A 21127-nucleotide genomic window follows, 5' to 3' on the forward strand; every position below is an offset into this window, starting at 1 on the left:
CCAATAGTCTTTCTCAGTGTAAAAGAGCTTCCTTGTATCTGACGAACAGGCCACAAGAATCCCAACAGCAGGAGTATACAGTGGTACCTTGGGTTAAGAACTTAATTCATTCTGGAGGTCCGTTCTTAACCTGAAACTGTTCTTAACCTGAGGTACCACTTTAGCTAATGGGGCCGCTGCGCCGCCGCCACACGATTTCTGTTCTCGTCCTGAAGCAAAGTTCTTAACCCGAGGTACTATTTCTGGGTTAACAGAGTCTGTAACGTGAAGCGTCTGTAACCCTAGGTACCACTGTACTGCATACTCTCAGAGGTAATCGGTCCAAGAAGCCTGTCTTTCCAAAGATAACACACCTAATTTTAAACTTTCATTCTTAAACATAATGCCTTCTTGAATCTGGATTTAGATGCTGGCTAGTATTTTCCAACGTATTAGTCGTAAGGATGGTGGTTAGAAAAGAGTAGGCAGGCTTCCTACTCAGGGACCTCTGTGGTAACAAACTAAAATCCACGGGGAGGTTTTCAAGCTGTGGGTTGTGGGTGTGTAGCTAGTGTTCTCTATAGCCTTTCTATATAGTTTGTAGGTACACTTATGATCTGGATCGCACATAACACTAAGCCAAACTATGGCTTAGGGATCTATCAACAGTTTGTTTTGGAAAATTTGGTCCAGGGCCTTGTTATTTACCCCACACTCAAGTACCAAACCACTCTACACAATATAAAGAGTAGGTTGGCCAATTAATGTCCACCCTTCAATTACCTTAAAGCCAAGCCAACCTAAATTTTAAATGAAGAATCTGTGGTCTTAATGATGGATGGTCACTAATATATATTAAGCAGTAAAAGGACACCCTGGTAGTTCAGAGCCTGGTTGAGCTTCCTAAGTAGACTGAGATAAAAAGGCAGTTAAATAAAGGCTCTGTCTGATTTGTAAACTGAGCAGATTTAATCTGGAAGTCACTGAGGAGAAATAAATGATGGATGTCATTTTTATGGTATCATTTTTCTGACCAGAGTTACACTTTAACAGTTTCACTGACATAAAATAGTCTCTAAGAGGTACCTCACGTCTCATTAGGTAGAATCTAGTGCTATTCTAAAACAAAACAAAAAAACCTTACAGATGCTAAGATAGAGAACAATTAGTATTATTTAATTTCTCGAAACAGAGAGGTTAACTTGTTAGAGATTTTTTTTAAAAAAAAAGTTAATGCCATGATTAGGTCACTGTTTTCCCAGATATGTCCAGTAAAAAAATAGAGGTTGGATTTCCATAAGCACTAATAAGAACTGAACACTAAGAGTTTCCTTAGCATCATCCTGAATTATGTTTGTGAGAGGAGTTCACTGCACAAAAGAGTAAGGTTCTTCTAGGGTTGAGTGAGCCATATTTAGCTGTTGCTGTTTCTAGCAGCAAACTCAGGTAGTGAGTGCCAACAATATTTAAGCCGAAACAGGAAAACAGGAGGGAGGTCAACATGCTTGAGGAAACCTTAAAGTACGAAAACACACACCACCCACTTTCAAGAACCTAAGAATGTAACCCCCCCCCAAAAAAGCGGTCATTGAGGACTGATGTTCAGTATTTTTGGGATGTTGAGTGTCAGTTTGAAAAAGAAAGAAACAGAAAATGGGTAAGATTAGAGCACCCATCTTCAGTTATTTGTAGCATAAAGTATACTGGAAGAAGATATGGCTGGCTGGAACCTTGAAGATGAGCAGTTTTCTTAGAGGTGAGGTTTCATTTCGTTCCAACACCTAATTGTGCATTATGCGATATATTACTGATATGTGATATTGATGTATGGTTAGATAATATAAGAGTGGGCTTCTTCTGCTACTCCTGTTGGGTTATTTTAAAATTCCATGCAGATCTGAACATAGTGATCTACTATGTTCATCATATAGTTTTGTAGTGATGCAAACAGGTAGATGAAATGCGCATTCAGTGATGTAACATTAACCCTTGGGAGGGGACAATTTTCACCAGCAGCAGATGCTACTTAACTCTTCACCCTTTCACCACCCTAAATGTTTCTACTTTAGCTGCCGTTTCCCCGGCTTGGGTTCCAAACCTGTGTTTACATCACAATCACAAGGCTAGAATCCCACTGACAGCTTAGAGGCAGTTCCTCATTGCAAACCACTCTCTTTTGAGGTTGCTTTGGAGTGGAAAATCAACTCTTCAGCTAGCATTACATGCATGGCTAGAATGTAATTGGTAGCTTGGCCCCAAATTGTCCCTGAATGTAATCATTTTGCTTCTTGTGTTCCTGCTGTTTTAAAATAGCTACTGTCCTCCTGACGTGACGCACCATCATGTATTCCTCAAATGAATCACCAGGGTCCCAACCACAGCGTGTCATAACTAGAGGGTGCATGGACTTCAAAAGGGGGCCAGCAAAGCAAATACAGATAAGGCAAGCAAGTGAGTCAAGCCACAGGCTGGCGATCAGGGTAGTATCTCAAATGAATAGCCAGTTCAGCTTGAAGGAAATTGCTTGCTGAGCCCCAAATATCCTTATAATTAAAATACAGAGAATATAACCAAAATATAGCTGGAACTAAATCTGGTTGGTTACTCCTATGAACTGTTGCGTGCTCAGCCACAGAGTCCCCTCTCCCGGAGCACCTAACAGCTGAGAGGTAAAATGAATGGACACAACGACTGTCTGGGATTCAAACGGCCACAACTTTATTGATTTCAGATATAGGAAGCTTTGGTATAGGCATTGGGCGTGTATCCCTCTCAGCCCCCCCCCCCCGCTGGAGGACTGAGGCATGGCAGGGTCTATTCAGGGGGTGGATCCACCACAAAACACAAGTTTGCGCAGATGGCCCCCAAACACTGAGGGAAGCTCTATAACCCGCTTGCCCTATGAACCTGGCTCTTGGACAGAGACTTCCGTCCGAACCCCTCTAACAGGGTACCCTGTTAAGACTGCCACAAAAAACGGGGTGGGTGAGTCACCACTTCACCACACCCTGATTGGATGAATGACAATAGGATTTCACCCAAGTTGTGACTAGTGCTATGGGGAAGGCGAAACCTGCAGAGCAGGGAAAATTCCTTCCCGGCTCTGAATATGGCAACCTTAAAAAGAACACAGCAAAGCCCGACTAGCTGAGAAGAAATGGTTAGAGCATTAATCAGCTGTTCATGAAGAGAGGGAAAGGGTGGGTGATGCTGCCGGCGACTGGATGTTGTGCTGAGTGGTTGGCCGGGCTAAGTAGATGGCCAAGCACACACACACACACACACACACACACACACACCTGGGCTGCTGCAGACTGGCTGATTTGAAAGCACGGGTTTGGTGGGAACTTGTGAGCCTTTGTGGTAGATGGAGAGGATGGGGAAAATATCAAAAATGGTGCTGTGCGTCCAGGCAAAAGAGAAGGCGCCATGTCAGGTTGCAACTGTAGCTCATGGGAAGATGGTAAGCAGCCCTTACCTACCATATATGTTGATTTACCTGTCTATGTACAGTTTAGACAATTCACTCAATTTTTGTCTGACCTTTACCTTATGTGGAAAAATGTGCTTATGAAGGCATATGTACTGTGTGAACCAGGTAATCATAGATCTGTCCAGCAGCAATGTTCATGATTGTGTAGGAACGTTGCAAAGATATGCATCTGTTGTTACATAACTTTTTGCTGAACTTTCTGCTGTTTATTGATTGATTGATATTTATTTACTTAAGAATTCAGACACCACTTTTCTTTATAAGATAAAGCCAAAACTTTAAAAAGTTTTTAAAACACCATTCAAACTGCAGTAAGAAACAGTTCGGATTACTAAAATCAATTTCATACAATAAAACAAAGAGCAGGAAAAATCAATTCAACATAAAAACAGGGAGAACAAACTTTAACCCATGCTTTTGTGGTTGACGTGGGGTGGCCTTACCATGTGGCAGAGTGAGATCTTAGGTGGCAGATCTGGGTGAAATATATTCGGAGTTGAGTGTGGATTTCATGCTCTTTATTCAGCTCATAGTAGTGAGGAGTGCCAGTTCCCCGAAATGTCTGCTTTATATACATTATTTACACAATGGGCCCCACGTGATTGGCTAATTCCGGGATTCTCCTGTAGGCCAATCAGGTTGCGGATTCATTTCCACCTGGAGTTGGATTGGGTGGCTCCTGTGGACCAATCAGACTGCTGCATTCTGGATCCTATTGTTCTAGGACCAATCAGAGTGCTGCATTCTGGATCCTATTGTTCTAGGACCAATCAGACTGCTGCATTCTGAATCCTATTGTTCTAGGACCAATCAGAATGCTACATTTTGGATCCTATTCAGCTCAGTACATAACACTGGGGTACATTAAATACTGCCAAATGGCCAGTAATTTAACTTCTCATCTTTTCAGGTAAGCTACCACTTCAGTTTTGCACCATAGGCTTCAAAGTGCCTTGTGCCAAGGCTATGGTTCACTCATTACTTTTCTCCACTTGAGCTTCCTCCCTGCCAAGGGTGACACTGTTTGTGAGAAGAAAAACTGTATTGTGTGACACGAATGAACCTGTGACTATTAATGGCCTCGTATTTCAAACAGTGCCTCTAGAACTTCACCCTTCCCAGATATTCCAAGCCTGAGTGCACATCAGAGACCAGCCACCTGTCTTCCTCAGTGTTTGTTTATCTGTACCTTACCTGATGCTGAACAGCTTGTTTGGTTACTGTTGAGGTCACTGACCTACTTTTTCCATTTCTCCTGAGAAGATCATAAAAGTTTTCAGTGCCTTGAAGGTAAAATGCCTAACAACAGGAAAGTTTCATAGTTAATAATTTCACATTGATCTGTCTGTCTGTCTGTTGTTGTGTTTTTAATATTTGTTGGGAGCCGCCCAGAATGGCAGGATCAAACCCAGTCAGATGGGTGGCATATAAATAATGAAATTAGTATCTTTTAGTATAATTGTCTATCTGTCTACGTATGTACTATATGATTCTGTAAGCAAATGGTCCACATCTCAGGAAAACGATGCACTGGGCACTTACGTTACTATCTCCCAACAGTACATTACAAAATTTCATGTTAAAAGCACGCTTAAACTGGCCACTTTCATTTTGAAGAAAAAGCAGCAAGCGGGCCTCAATATATAATATGCTCTAAACAGCCCTGAGGGTTCTGTTTATAACTTTGAAGGTTAAACAGGTGTGTGTGTGTGTGTGTGTGTGTGTTTGGCAGCAAACTGGTGCAGGACCCCAATTCAGATTAAAACTGCATTCTGGATCAAGTCTCTGTCACCGCCTTTTCTTCATAAAAGGAGCTGTTTGGGTTTTTTTTTTTTAAAGCATGTTATTTATAACATATAATTTTGCTTTATGTAACAAAAAAAGCAAAAGAAAATAACTTATAAAAATAAGGTTTTTCGATAATTCGACAAAATAAATGATAAAGAATGAGGGAGTTGTATCGCGTTTTGCTGTAATTTGCTACATGTGTTTAACTAATATGATTAGAAAACCTAGCCTAACTTGGGAAGGTTTTTTTATTTTTTTAATCTGTTGCCACTTTTGTGGTTAGAGAATAGGGCCTCCATTAGAAAAGAATGACAGCTACCGGTATATCAATCAGCCCTTTGTCTTATGGAAGAAATTAGTAAATGACAACACAGACACTGATGAAGCAAGGTACTAGCAATGTGGTAAGCAGGAGGGTCAGATCCGTAAAGAAGGCTTTGACAGTGGGAAGCTTAAACTCCATTCTGCAATAAACAAGAGACCAGAAGGCTGGTGGGTGCGTAGTGTGAATAAATGACATGGAATATTTTTCTGGTTGATAAATTGTCTTGGGTGACTTGGGTGTCTAACCAGAAAGGAGGTAGGTACAGGGGATCCAAACAATGGGAGATGATGTCTGCTTAGGTGAGGGTCTTTGCTATTAGACAGAAATGGTCTTCCATTTGAAGAGGAGAAAGTAGATAGGATTTTAGCCTAGCATAAATATTATTAATAATTATTTATTAATTTTCTATTAGCACCCTTCATCTGAAGATCACTGGGCAGTTTACAACACACAAAAACTCACAAAATGCATAACACAACAAGAATAAGAATAAAACATGAAAGTAGATATTTATAGAAGAACTCTTCTTCGCTTATTCAGAATAGCCAACGAGGGCTTACCATGGGTAGCCAAACTAAGGCCCCGGGGCTGGATCCAGCCCAATCACCTTCTAAATCTGGCCCGCAGACGGTCCGAGAATCAACATGTTTTTACACAAGTAGAATGTGTCCTTTTATTTAAAATGCATCTCTGGGTTATTTGTGGGGCATAGGAATTTGTTCATTTTCCCCCCTTCAAAATATAGTCCAGCCCCCCACAAGGTCTGAGGGACAGTGGACCAGCCCCCTGCTGAAAAAGTTTGCTGACCCCTGGCTTAGACTATGTTAGGGCATGTACTACCATCACTCCAACATCCCTGGGTGTGCCACCCCTACTTATCCAATCATTCAAGTGTTGAGTGAAGCTCTGCATGGACATTCTACCCACACACATTTGATTGAAAGGAGGATTCTAACTGTTCAGCTGAATGCAGTTATACTCTCCCTGTAGACCTTTGAGCTCAATGGTTTAACCACACAAGGTCTCTTCCAACTCTACAGTTGTATGGTGGTCATGCAAAAGGGTTATAGATCCTGGGTTTAGGTACATGGGGAGATTAGGGTAATTACAGAACTGGAATATTAACTAGAAATGCTCTCATTGTTTAAGAGAAATATTTCATTTCAAACACAAATAAATCATAAACTTTCCACCAGTCACAGCAAGGATGGTTATATCTCGGAAATGAAAAGTGTTAGACCGCCTCTCCTTGCCACTTGCCATAACAAGTGATTATGGAGAAAATTAAGTAAACAGCTGTGGCCACAAAAGAAGTATTCAGAGGGAGATCACTTGATCGCTATTGGTTTTGCTTTATTCAATGTTTCAAACCCAAATAATACACTGGATTAGTTATGGTGAGATGTTTTGGGGTAAGAAAAGACATTGTGTAGGGAATGGTGACATTGCTTTAGGTCTGTTGGCCAAATCTGGACATTTGTTTTTGTGGTTGTTGGATTTAGTGTTTATGGTATGTTATTTCTGTATGAAAGAATAAAATAAGATAAATTGGAGGGAAACAGAGTGAAAGCTCAGGAGGGGGTAGGGCATGGAGATGTTGTAGGCAGGTGCAGCATGCATACACTCCATGCCCTTACCCAGCTGAAATCTTCACAGATCCTTTTGAATGCACAAGCAGAGCTTATTCAAGAAATACTTCATGACAAATTCTCGTAGCCCACATTAGCCAAAATTTATACAAAGTCAAATGCCCAATACTGGTTGTTACAAAGATCACCTAAACACTGTCATCAACTAAAAGAAACACCACTAGTATTATTATATCTATGAACTGCTTCAATATTTTGCAGTCTACTGCATTCCCACCAAGAGAAGTGACTCTTCCCGGTCCTTTCTGGAATGACAAGGTGCAAACCTGAAAAATAATGCCTTCATGCCAACCAGAGAAGACAATGCTAACATGCTCAGAGGCGTTAGTGATGAATATCTCCTCATCAGTGATCATGTTAGATTACAGCCTCGATCACTTTGATCCCAGTCTGTACTTCTGCCAAGAGGATAAACATGAAAAGCACCCATTTGTAAAATTTGCATATCAGCTTACACAAGAGTTACCAGTGACACTGCCTGTTAGTAAGCTCAAAATAACATAAATCCTGCTTCCGTCACCATTATATTTCATTATTAAGATAAACTCAGCAACGTAGGAGTTATGAAATCTTTTTTTAAAGGCTGTCCATATATACTCAGCAGCTAATTATAATCCTCAAATGCTGAATTGGATATTGTAGTTTTGCCTCATTCTTTATTTGACACAGATGGCATTTTATAGTAAAACTACCCATGAAATGATAGTTTTGTCTGGGAAAGCTTTGGTACAGCATAATTGACACAATGCATTTTCAGGAGCTTCTCCATTTGGCACTGGCACTTACTGCTTTCATTGAAGAGAAAAGTATGTCAGAATAATTTAAAAGGAGAGGAGGAATGTGATTGGGAAAAGTGACTTGGGCACTGAACCAGTTAGAGGGATGCTTCCATTTTTTGAAGGCGCCTGTTCCCCCTTGGATACAGAAGCATTTCCAGTGACTGTGGATAGGAAATCGAGGAAGGGGGTGAATGCAAGTATTTTATCAAGCAACTTCTATATAACAGCTTTTAGTTGTTGTTTTAAAAAAATAATCAAGCAGTATTGAAATTTTACGAAATAAATATTGAAATTTTAGAAATCTGAATACCGTCTGATTTCCCATCCTAGGCACCATTAATATCCCTTACAGCCTGATATCTCCACATGGGTGTGGATAAAAGCCTTTGTCTACCAATGCTCTGTCAGGGTGCCTTAAGGTACTTAACCCACAGACCCAACAGGCGAAATCTTGCACTATTATGGCATGCAGTAATGCTTCTGATACCAGCTGCTGGAAACCACAGGAGGCCATAGTGCTATTTTGCTCAGGTCCAGCTTTCAGGTTTCCCTCAAGCATCTGAATGGCTGCTGGGGGACGAGGATGCTGGTCTACACGGGCTATGGGCCTGATCCAGCAAGCTCTTCGCATGCTCTTAGCTACAGCCAACTTTGGAGGAAGGCAGCAGGCATTCAAGCCATTTTGGATTGGGGGAGGGCAGGGCATTAACAAAAATCCTTGGGAGCTCCTTGGTACATAGAAGGGGAAGGGGAAATCAGGTCAGATAGCCAAATGCATCTTTTCAGGCCCCTCAATCTGACTCTCAGGACTCTCTCCAGGCCACATCCCTCACTAGCCCTGCTACACACAAGCCTACCTGGGATGTGTCCTTGAACTCTTGTTCACCTGGATGGAGGTTAGAGAAGAAAGTGTATAGAAACTAGCCTATTGCAGAGGGCACAATGATTCACATGTGGTGGACCTGTAAAAAAATAAGAGAATTTTGGGGTATAATATATAATAAGCTTAAGAAAATGTTTAAATGTACTTTCCAAAAATAAAAGCCTGGAGCCTTTCTGTTGGGTATAATGAGTAATGATATTCCAAAAAAATGTAAGGAAAAGTTTTATGTATGCAATAGCAGCAGCAAGAGTCTTAATAGCAAAAGGTTGGGAAGGAGAATCCTTTCCCACTAAGCTGGACTGGCAGACGAAAATGCTTGACTCTGCTGAGCTAGCAAGAATGACAGGAAGACTTAGAGATGTTTCAGAACAAACATTTAATAGAGACTGGGAAACTCACAGAGTTTATCTAAAAGAACATTGTAAAAATTTAAATTCTTTGGTAGGTATGGATTGACGCCTGCATGACAGTAGGAAATAGTACAAAATCAATACAATTGAGACACTGTGGGAGAGACAAGGGAAAGTGTGGAGTCGAACACGCAATGTAGGAACCACACTGGGGTGATCGGAAGTCACAATGGATTTTTTTATGTATGAATTGAATTTATTGCTTTTGGTAATATGTATGGATTTTGGATTCTTTTTGCTGATTGTTTTTCTCTGTTAAACAAAAAAGCATTAGAAAGAAAGAAAGAAAGAAAGAAAGAAAGAAAGAAAGAAAGAAAGAAAGAAAGAAAGAAGCCTACTGCACAAAGGTAAAATGTACATGAGTTTTTCCACCCACTTTTGCCTGTAGGCCTAGCCTACCCATCGCTCGCATGTGGCCTCTGGAAGGTTGACCAGAAGGTAATGTGGGCCTTGGGCAAAAAGGGTTCCTGACCTTTTGCTTTGTCTGCCTGTTTGCCCATTTTTCCAAACAGTGTATCCACATGTGGGACTCTTATTTTGTGTGTGTGTAGATGATAGATAGATAGATAGATAGATAGATAGATGATAGATAGATAGATGATAGATAGATAGATAGATAGATAGATAGATGATAGATAGATAGATAGATAGATAGATAGATAGATAGATAGATAGATAGATATAGATAGATAGACAGATAGAGATAGAGATATATAGATATAGTGATGAGCTCTTAGCCTTCCTTGACAACTGAGCTAGTAGGCATGTTGGTCCTTCAGAATGAGAACAGTGAAGCCAGTGCAATTTATTGGGCCAAATTTAGTCATTCAATGGTGGCAGCAAGCTATCACGTCATATGAATCTCCTTTTCTGTGCTCAGGCGTGTTTGGCACAAAGAAGATGGTGCATTACTGCAATGGTCTGCTGCTTTTTCAAAACAAAGAAGTGTGAAGTTGAAGCAGATGCCGTGTTAATTAGATTATGGATAGGCAGTGCTGACAGGATCCAAGTTTTTTTTTAAAAAAGTCCAGAGAGAAACCAACAAATGAGAAATATAAGCTACCACTGGGAACTTGACAACCAAAAGGGAGTCATGGAATAACACGAGACAGGAATTAACACTATTGGTGTCTCATATATATGCATCTTTAAAGTGTTAGGATCTATGACAGGGATAGATAACCTGTGCCCCTCCAGATGTTGCTGTACTACAGCTACCAACATCCATAAACATTGGCCCAGCTGGCCGGGGCTTAAAGCACACCCATGATTAAAGGAAACCAAGCCAAACAACATCACAGGGGTATGGAAAACAGTTTGACCCTCACAGAGCTACAATTCTCAGCACCCTTAACAAGCTACCCTTCTCAGGATTCTTTGGGAAAGTCAGGTGCTTAAAATGTACACAGCCTGTGTTTTACAGTACCTTGTTGGCAATAGAAAGGATATGTCATATGTTGTTTCTTTCAGCAAGCAAAAGATTGCTTAACCGATTTTGCACTTTGATGGGATATCAGGAGAGACAGGCAGGATAAAGGAAAGAAGACAGTACTGGCATTACTTTTTTATCACTTGACTGCCTGAATCCAAACTTTTTTGGCCTGCTATTAAAAAAACAAACCCCCCCCCCCCCGTGTGATGAACAGCCCATTATTTTACTTTGAAAATCTGGTCACTCAAACTGCATCCCGCTTTTTGAAATCAAGATTTTGAAGGCTGCCTAGAGTATTATGCAGAGAATTTAGTAAGAGCATTTAAAATCCCTTCCAATTTCATTTTAAATCCTTCCATACAATTGCACCTTACTTTCTCAACCCAATTACTCTGGATTATTTTAAAACAATCACATTTCCTGTGGACCAGATTCTTTTGATACTCTAAGCTGCATTCCTTCTCTGGTCTCCATAGAATCACACACAATCCACCCGCCTCCCTCCACCCACCCAATCACTTTGGAAACAGTTTCAAGGACAAACACTGTAAAACTATGAACACCTGAGACGTCTTCAGATTGTGTTCATTCCTGTGTTAGCACCTCAGCAGTGCCTAGCTTTCATTCTATAATAAAGAGGCATACAACAGTTATTCCATCACTGAATTCAACATAGGAAGAGTAATATTCCAGTTATCACATTTTGATTTAGAATCATAGGACCATAGAACAGTAGAGTTGGAAGGGATCCCAAGGATCATTTAATCCAACAACTTGGAATCCATTCTCTTTATACAGAATGGCACACACACATTGCAAAGCCATTCTGTAGCTGTTTTTCAGTGGCGTGGAGCACCATGCTTAGGAAACAGCAAGGAGGTATGTTAAAATCCATCTTTAATGCACGGTGCCAGATAAGACATTATTGCTCCGCTTTAGTTCCAGTCTATAATAACAGCGCCCCACCTTACAGGGTTGTAGCACATAAACAGAATGAATAGAAATGGCAATCACAATAATTTCACATGACTGAGTCCTTGTTCCTCCTTTGTCTTTTCTTCTCCTCTCTTCCTTTTCATTGTTCATCTGTCTTCTTAAATGGTATTCCATTCATTACTCTGTTTGTGACCTGTCCAAATAAAGACCACAGACAGAGACACAATTGTTTAAAATTTGTTCTGCGGGAAATGTCTTTTCAGTTCCACAAATGGTTCTTAGTGTCCTTTGGAATTTCAGTGAGAAATTTGGTACCCAGAAGAGTGCAAGTTTAAAATGCATGGGTGCAATCCAGATAAAGTTAAGCTATTTTAAACTTCATTGATTTCAATGTAAGAGAGTTAAGTGTGTGTTTAATTTTGACAGGATTGCACCCAAGTTAAAAAATGATAATTGCATTCTGGGTTAGTCTTTAAAGTGTGCTATCATTGATGGGTTATTCATGGGTGATTCTGAGTCAACTCCCTGGGACAGTTTATTGTTGTACATTGCTTCTAAATTTAGTGTTGTATATTGTTTTAATTGTTTTAACTATATTTGTACAGCAGTTTTTAACGTTGTGAGTGTCCTCTATTTAAGAGGCTTCTACTCTGCAGCCTCTTACAGTTGTTTTAACTGCGTGTCTTTGTTGGTTTTTTAGCTCTTATCTGTTTTAATAATTAGTTTTTTTATCCATCCATTATCTGTGTTTAATCTTGTATTTTATTCGGATGTTTTATGCCTGTTTCCTTGTCCTCATTTGCCCTAACAATTATCGGTCAAAAAATCCTAACTGCTATTTTATCTATATGCTTTTTTAATCCTGGTTTGTGACTGTAATAAAGTTCATTCAGATGGGTTATGATCAAATATTTGCTTGCACGTTGAAATCCCCCTCCCATTTTATTTTTGTATTCCACTGAGTTAAAAGATTCTGGCAACGATTCAGCAGAAATGCAAATGCATTTTAAGCTAATTGATTTAAGCAGGACATATGAGATCCATGACTAAAACTGCAGCTTAAGTCATGAGAATGAGTCTTATTGAACACAGTTGGACTTTTTCTGAGTATACCTGAATAAACACAGATTTGGTCTGCATATCTCATTCCACAGCTTTCAGCGGGAATGAGTTGCAGATAATTTCGGATTGTTGCAGCCATAACTGCATACAGAATCTCTATGCATTAATTTCTTTATAGCTACTCTTTTTCATCTTTCAAATGTCTTGATAGAGATCCTTAGTGGTGTGAAATTACAAAAAAGATAGACAGAAGGGAATAAATAATGCTTACAATGGGATACACAAACAGAAGGCTTGATAAACAGAAACCTAATTTTATTTGCTTAAGTATTTATTTGCCTTTGGCAAAAATAATTAGAACCCTGTCCCCCACCTCTTTCCAGAAATTAGAATCAACAAGATTGTTTTCCAGGTCTACATTTGGAAATGACCCAAGGATGTCTATTGGGGGGGGGGGTGCACATCAAAGCCTTGGCAAGGGACCAAACAAATTGAAGAGAAGCTTTTTGACGATGGAACTGGTAAGAGATTAAGCACCAGAAAATTACAACGAAGACTTCATTAGTGTTTAGCAAGATTCTGCTTGTGGAAGTAGAAGGGGGCAAGTAGCTGGAGACAGTTATTTTTACTGACACCACACTGCTTTCTTCTTATATAAAACCTCTGAGATGAATTCATTCTAATACACATCAGAGCACTGAAGCACAGAAGGAAGTCTTCAGCTCTAACTAGCAGTTCCCCCCAAAACAATGGTTGAACAATGACTTCCCACTTTTATTCACACTGATCTCATAACATTTCAAAGTTAATTATAGAACACCAAATATTTGGAGCAATATCCTTCTAAGTGAACAATTGAAAAGCAAAAATCAACACAAGAATACTGGCACCGGATATGTATAATATTTTCTAAAACAAATGAAAAGAAAGTAATTAAGCCATATATAATTCCTTAACCAAGAATTTTCTTCAGAGGTACTGTGCTAACACTGATGAGCTTGATTCAACAAGAAACACAAAGCTTATTTTAAAAAAAATGGAAGTCAGATTCAACAAAGCCACTTTGGGTGCTGCAATGCAAAGAGTGATCCTCGCCACAACTTTAAAACAACAAATAAAAACATAGCCCATCTAGGCATTCCACATCTTTCAACAAAGCCTTTTGTTACAAAAAATATTGATGAAAAGCTGCATTAATAAATGAGCCTTTGGTTACTTCATGGTGGAATCATTGCTTGTCTTGCCCATCACACCACCTCTTGCAATAACAACTAACAATGTTTAGTAGAATGGCTGTGACTGTTCAGTTCTCCTACTCGAATTCCAAGAGCTGTTTGAAATTCCCACCTGGTTATGCTGTACTTTTAGTTCTAGGGCATACCATGAAGCTGGTCTTTGGAAGACTGTTGCATTAGGCTAAACTGAAGATCCTGTTTTCCCAAGATGGCCAGGAATTCTACAAAATCCTGCAACAGCTATTCATTTCTACCACTCCTGACAACGTGGTCCTCTTCCTATTATTGAAATTCACAGACATTTCCCAATAGTCCACCTTTGTCTGGCCTACTTTCCTCTCTTTGGTCGCTTCAGGCAAATTGTATATTCAGCTATCTCCTGATTTGTTCTCACACAAATTGTGTGGAGGTTATATGCCATTGCCATCAATTGCTTGTTCTCCTGCACTTTCCGCTGTAGCTTCCCATTACTTTTCCCACCTTGGATATCTTTTTTTTCTTCGGGTGGGTAGGTGAGATAAACCCATTGTGCAAGAGTGCTATTTAGCCATTGCTGCTTATCACAATGCACTCACTTCCTTTGCCTTGGGGTATGAAGAAGCACTCTTATTGCACATTCCTGCTTTCTGCACCCTCACCAGCAGCAAGACAAGAACAGGAGACAGGATGACTGCAAAGCAGGTAAAACTTTTGCCACTGTCGCCCTGCTTTCCTTTTTTTACTACTCCCTACTGAAGGAAGAAGGGATGCGGGTGGCGCTGTGGGTTAAACCTCTTGGGTTTGCCGACCAGAAGGTCAGTGGTTCGAATCCCTGCGACAGGGTGCGCTCCTGTTGCTCGGTCCCTGCTCCTGCCCACCTAGCAGTTTAAAAGCACATCAAAGTACAAGTAGATAAATAAGTACTGCTCCGGCGGGAAGGTAAACAGTGTTTCCGTGTGCTGTTCTGGTTCGCCTGAAGCGGCTTAGTCATGCTGGCCACATGACCTGGAAGCTGTACACCGGCTCCCTTGGCCAATAAAGCGAGATGAGCGCCGCAACCCCAGAGTCGGTCATGACTGGACCTAATGGTTAGGGGTCCCTTTACCTTTACTGAAGGGAAAGGAGAAATGCCCAACCACCCTGTACTCTGGACTAGGATGTTGACGACCGTGGACTCACCAATGTGGGTGGATTTTGGACTGGGGAGGGGGGCTGAAGTTTTGTTTTTCTGCTAATTAGTGGGTAGGAATATTGGTTTCTTTATTGTCTGAGGATTGCAAACATAGTTTGTGACTTTTCATGGGGCCGGTGTGTTATTTTTCTTTTCCCATTAGCTGTATGTTATATAAAATATTAATGTACAATATGATCCCCTCATTTTTTCTATGGCATTATATATTTGCATATATTTTTCTTTAATGTAAGTCACTTGGAGACCTTCTGGTGACAAGCGATTTTATTAACATAAAACATAACATAACAACATAACACAACACAACAACACTCTGTTCTGTTAATGCAGTCCAGTCCAATAGGCAGAGTGGAGCTTCCATTTTCCTTTGAGGCAAGCAAAGGGGGACACTGTTTTTTGCAACTGGACAGGTAGTCTTTTCTTTGTACCAGACGCCTAGGGCATGCCCTGAAATTCTCTCCAGGAGTCCCTACCTTCTCAGCAGTGGTGAAATATCTACAGTAGAAGGAGAGTCACTTGAAACAAGCCTGGTTTCACAATCTAGTGCCTAGGATATGCAGATAAAATTCTCAGGACTCAAAACTCAAGAAAGGATGGAAATATATGTGTCAAGTTAAACCTTCATGGAATCATCATTATTAAAATAAAATATTACACTCACAAGTCTAATGTAGGAAAACAAGTTAGGATCTTTAATTTGATACACTGGAGTTGGCCAGCTACAGCTCAAAAGCTGCTCTGTCAGGAAAAGCACGGCTGAAAATTTGCAAATTGACATGCTTTGACTTTTCACTTCCAATTATCTCCTTGGTAACATTTGTTGCATTCATCACATATTCTGGCACCAGGGCAAGGCATAGAAATAGCCCTGAGTCTGGTTTTGTTTTGCATATTCAACGGCAGAATGTTTTGCATGCCTTTAAAGAAACTACCATTCATGTCGATTTAACCTTCTGCCATTGTTGGCATCTACTGGACCCCATTGCCCAACAAAAATTGACATGCAGCTTTTCAAGGGAAATTCTTTTCAGACTATAGATATTATCGGGCAAGGATGAGGTCAAGCATTCTGCACTGCCTCCATTATTTTATATGTGGTAATCTTATGGAAGGTGGGAAGTGCCTTCAAATGTATCAACTCTGGTAGTCAGCAGCTAGGAAGAAAGTTTTTAATAAATAAGTAAATTTCATAACACAAATTAATTAATTTTAAATACTATAAATAAAATTAAGGCCTATTGGATTCCATGCTTTTATTCATGGATCTGCTATTCTATTCTTAGGTAAGGTCAGGCTTACCAGGCAAGATTTACCTTCCCCCTCTCTGTAGATAACAGCACAAATTGAAAGCAGTCTTTTGCAGCAACAAAGAGGTTTATTGAACACAGCACAAACATTCAGCGTCCATTCTCATAGTGCAGATGCTCCCATTGAGTTCCTCCCACTTCCCTCTAGTTACTTCCGTCTTCCTGTCTCCTCACCACATGATCCCTCCACCACTGAGCCTTCTGAGAGGCTACCCTATCCAGACGCCTGACTCTCGGGCTCATGGGATGCATAGTTTCTAGTGAGGGAGATTCAACCAGCTCTCTCTCTCCCTGTTCTTCTCCCCTCGGTTGCTCTTCTCCCAGCTCAGCCCAACTGTCAGTTCCCAAACTGTGTCTGTCCGTGAACAATTGCTCTAGGTCAATACTATCCTCCTGCTCCAGAGGAGCTTCAGGATTAGGCCCTTGAGCTCCCACCATTCTTCCTCAGAGCAATACCCTTCAGTCTAGTTCCTGACAGAAACATGTAGTAATTTCTGAAAACAGAGATTGCATTTTACATGTTTTTACACATTTCTGGTTATCTTGATGAGTAGTGTTAACAAAATAACCTTATCCTCTATACTGAATCTTTTAAAATGTACTTAATCTAGTTCCCAAGAAATAATCCTTCCAATAACAAGTTTCAAAGGTTAATATTATACTCCTTTCCATATATATTAAGCCTGCTATCTGTTCATTTCAGCAGATAACTTGAATTTTTGTTTTATGTGAAATTTTAATAGATGGAAAGTTTATTCATTTTATCTGCACCATTGCTGATTTTATAACTTCTTCAGTTATATCTCCCATATTGGGAGTATTGTCCATATTGGACAACACTACTTTATATAAATGTACAGTGTTGGAATCCAGTTCAAAGTGATGACCCCTGCCTCTCCCAACTGCCACCAGAAGGGATTCTGCCTCTTCAGAACAAACATATGGAAATCAGCCACACTTGTTGTCTCTCCTGCATGGATTGTATTCTTTTTAATGGATTGCTGTTTTAATTCATTATTCTTATTTTAAATATCTACTGGCAGAAAGTTCAGGACAGGCAATATTATTGGCCAAGAATGGGATGACAGTGTGTAAAGTAGCTCTAAATCTCCAAGTCTCTAAATCATGAAGCATAGATATTTATGGTACTGGAATGAACCTCCACACCAAGTGCAGAAGCAAGAAATGTCTAACTTCCAGATGTTGGGGACAAACAACAGAACTGTATTGTATTTATGTATTTTATTATATTCATGGTCTGCTTGTGACCTTTCCAGAGCCACTTGGCTGGCCACTCTCAGAAACAAAATGGTCAGCTAGTTGGACCTATGGTCTGATCTAACAGGGCTACAGGAATTAAGGCAGGGGTAGTTGGCATGGCGGGTGGCACTGTGGTCTAAACCACAGAGCCTAGGGCTTGCCGATCAGAAGGTCGGCGGTTCAAATCCCTGCGATGGAGTGAGCTCCCGTTGCTCGGTCCCAGCTTCTGCCAACCTAGCAGTTCGAAAGCATGTCAAAGTGCAAGTAGATAAATAGGTACGGCTCCGGCGGGAAAGTAAACGGCGTTTCCGGGCGCTGCTATGGTTCACCAGAATGGCTTAGTCATGCTAGCCACATGACCTGGAAGCTGTACGCCGGCTACCTTGGCCAGTAAAGCAAGATGAGCTCCACAACCCCAGAGTCGTCCATGACTGGACCTAATGGTCAGGGATCCCTTTACCTTTACCTAGTCAACAGGACACCCTCCAGATGTTTTTACCCTCATCTGCCACATTCTGCATAGCCAATGGTCAGGAATGATGGGAGCTGTAGTCCAGACCATGAGGTTGTTTTATTAACCAATGATTAGAAGTCAGTGCATGCTGACTGAAATTCAGAGGCTCATGGGCTACTCTCAAAGGGATTTTATTTGACTGTATCTCCATTATGCCCAACATCTTCGCCCTGGCCTTGGCAGTTCTTTCTGCCCCAGAATAAGTGGAGGGGAAAAAACAAACCCAAAAGAATGTTTGAGGGAAGGGCCTTTCTTGACATTTGCTGGGTTTGGGCATGAAAATAAAAGAGGCACAAAAATATTCAATAAAAATCCAAAGGTTAGATAAAACACAATTATTATTTCTAAAACTGGGAAAGTATTATTAGTTTCAGCTGCATGCCATTCCCCAAACTTCCTTGAATTACCTTGGTGTATTGTGAAGTGAAGTGAAGGAGAGATCTTGCCTTAGGCACAAGATAAATAATGGCCTATTATTTGGTACAGACTGCATCAGGAAATGTCTACTCTCACTGGTTTTGCTCCACAGCTGAAAGAGGAGCAGAGAGGACAGTCTTACATCCATTGGGCTGGTGGAGAAAGCTAAAGTCTCGGGCTTTGTCAATGATTCGGCCTGAGTTTGAGTTCAACTGATACACAAATATAATGAACGGGCTGCTGCTAGCCCTGAAGACCTGAGAGAGAGAGAGAGAGAGAGAGAGAGAGAGAGAGAGAGAGAGATTATCTGAGTGAAGAAATAGAGATAATTGTCTAACCTTGGCTAACTGTGAAACAATTATTTTCCAAGGTTTCTAATTATTATTAACTGCACAAACCAACATAGAAAGTGTGTGTGTGCTAAAGACGGGGTTGCATGTGGCTCCGGAGTAAGTACATACATGTGTTCACATATGTGCTAATTATTATATTATTATTATTATATTATTATCTATATGCTCTTAGCTAATTTTTGCCTGCAACCTGATTTGTATCACTGTCAGCAAGCATTTATCTTTGGCTGTGAAATTAGAGAAGAGGCTTCGGCCACTTACCAGTTAGGTTGGGGCTGACAACTGGGGCATCTTTCCATGCTTATATCATGTCTTGCCCACTGAGAGAGAGAGCATTTTACAGAAGCAACTGAGAGGTTGCAACTCTTGGTTGCAACAAGAAGTGGCAATCACTCTGGAGCTGTTGGCCTGTATACGAGGAATAAAAAAAAATTCACTACGAGACACATAAAGTTGCCCTACACTGAGTCATATCATTTGTCCATCTAGGTCATGTTGCAGGTATTAAATATTCCACAGTTTGAAGTGACTGGAAACATAAGAACTGACTCCTTTGGAAATGAAATATTGCCCAGGCCCATAGAAATATTATTCAAACTTTTACTGGCAGAACTTTCTTCAAAACAGCATGATGTCCAGCACAGGCTGAGCATCCTACAAAATATGAAATAATTCAAACAGACCTATAAGCAAAGGTCTCTCTCTCTCCCTCCAGCTTCCTTTCCAGCCTCCAGGCTGTTTGTTCTCCCTTCAGGAGAGCTGTTTACATGTATTCTTCTCTCTGTAGCATTCAGAGAGAAACTCCATTTGCATCTTCACTGTATTAAGCTTTGGGAGGCAAAGATTCAAAGCAACACCTTTCACAATGGAGACTGCAACTCAGTACCTCTCACATGATCCCATGCTACAACCCTCACATGTTAGCTACCAGAGAACAACAATCAGTTACTTAAACTTGTGGGGGAAAACCCCAGTGTTAGCAATACACATTTAGCCATTTTGCATTACAAACCTTCATTAATGCATATACATTTTTCTTTTCTGTGTGAATTAAACCATTATACTTAACAGGTCATTCCTGTCTAGCTAGCAGTGGTCTGAAGCAGAGCTCTTGCCCAGCTCTGCTACCTGAGACAATTCTATCCTGCCATTGAGCTGTGGCCCCTCATCTTATAGTTGGTTGTCAGATCATATTTGCAATTATACTATGCATTTATATGGGTACTGTCACTGACCTATATGTTATAAGCTGAATTTTCTCTGACTTACAGACAGGTCCTAGGGTGCATACTCATTAATCAATGAGGTGCAATCTGGAACATATTTTTGCTTGCATCACAATAGGACTTTAGGCCATTCCCATATGCTATCTTGTACGACCACAGAGCCAACACCTCCATATCTAAGATAATTCCACAACCTCTAACCAAACTTAATTATTACACCCAATAATTAAGCAAGGCTGGCAACCTAGTCTTGGATCATTTACTACTGTTTTATTATATGACCCAAAATGATTGCACTGGAAATTTTCTTCTGCTACTAATATGTTCTAATTTTAGTTTGAGCAAGGTTTTTTTTACTGCAGTTTCTCATACTGTTTTGGTAAATGAAGCGTTTCTCCCTTGTAGACATACTGGAAAACTATTAGCTGCTCTGCATAAGGATTTGCTGTGCCGAGGAAAGAGAACTGGAAGTTGTCCAGCTTACTTTTACAAGAGGCCCTAAAAATGCCTTTGTCTTGCAAGTATTATTTCCCCCACTTTTAAATGTGGCGAATGGAACATTTAACACAGGAAAAGCTATTTTTAACTAAAAGAAAAATGTTCATTGAAAATATGTCCATTGCATTTTCAAGATCTGTTCCATGTGGATCTGACAAGCAGTGCCCCCAAACCAACAAGGGTGTTCCATATGGAGTGTGGAGTACTCTTGTACCATTTGCTGAACAGATGATCAAGACTGACAGTATCAGTCACCTGTTGGAGAAGGATACTGAGAGCAGGAACTCCATCCCACATTTGTTCAGTGATGTAAGAGCTGACAGAGCTGATAATCTGTTTGGTGGGGAAGAAAGGAGGACGGCTGAGTGTGGCAGTGGGCGTGCAGCCTTCTGTTGCACTAGGGCTGGGGC

At 40.5% G+C, this 21127-nt stretch overlaps 1 long non-coding RNA gene across 1 annotated transcript; it reads right to left on the minus strand.

Annotated features, from left to right (window-relative positions):
* Positions 1-15459: 15459 nt before the first annotated feature.
* Positions 15460-19416, minus strand: LOC307219515. The gene is made up of 3 exons (XR_013840462.1): positions 19255-19416; positions 18631-18897; positions 15460-15637 (listed from the first exon to the last, which is right to left on the minus strand). It is a non-coding gene; the product is annotated as an uncharacterized lncRNA (long non-coding RNA).
* Positions 19417-21127: the final 1711 nt, after the last annotated feature.

This window comes from Podarcis cretensis (assembly GCF_951804945.1).
Source record: "Podarcis cretensis genome assembly, chromosome: 7".
NCBI classification, from domain to species: Eukaryota; Metazoa; Chordata; class Lepidosauria; order Squamata; family Lacertidae; genus Podarcis; species Podarcis cretensis.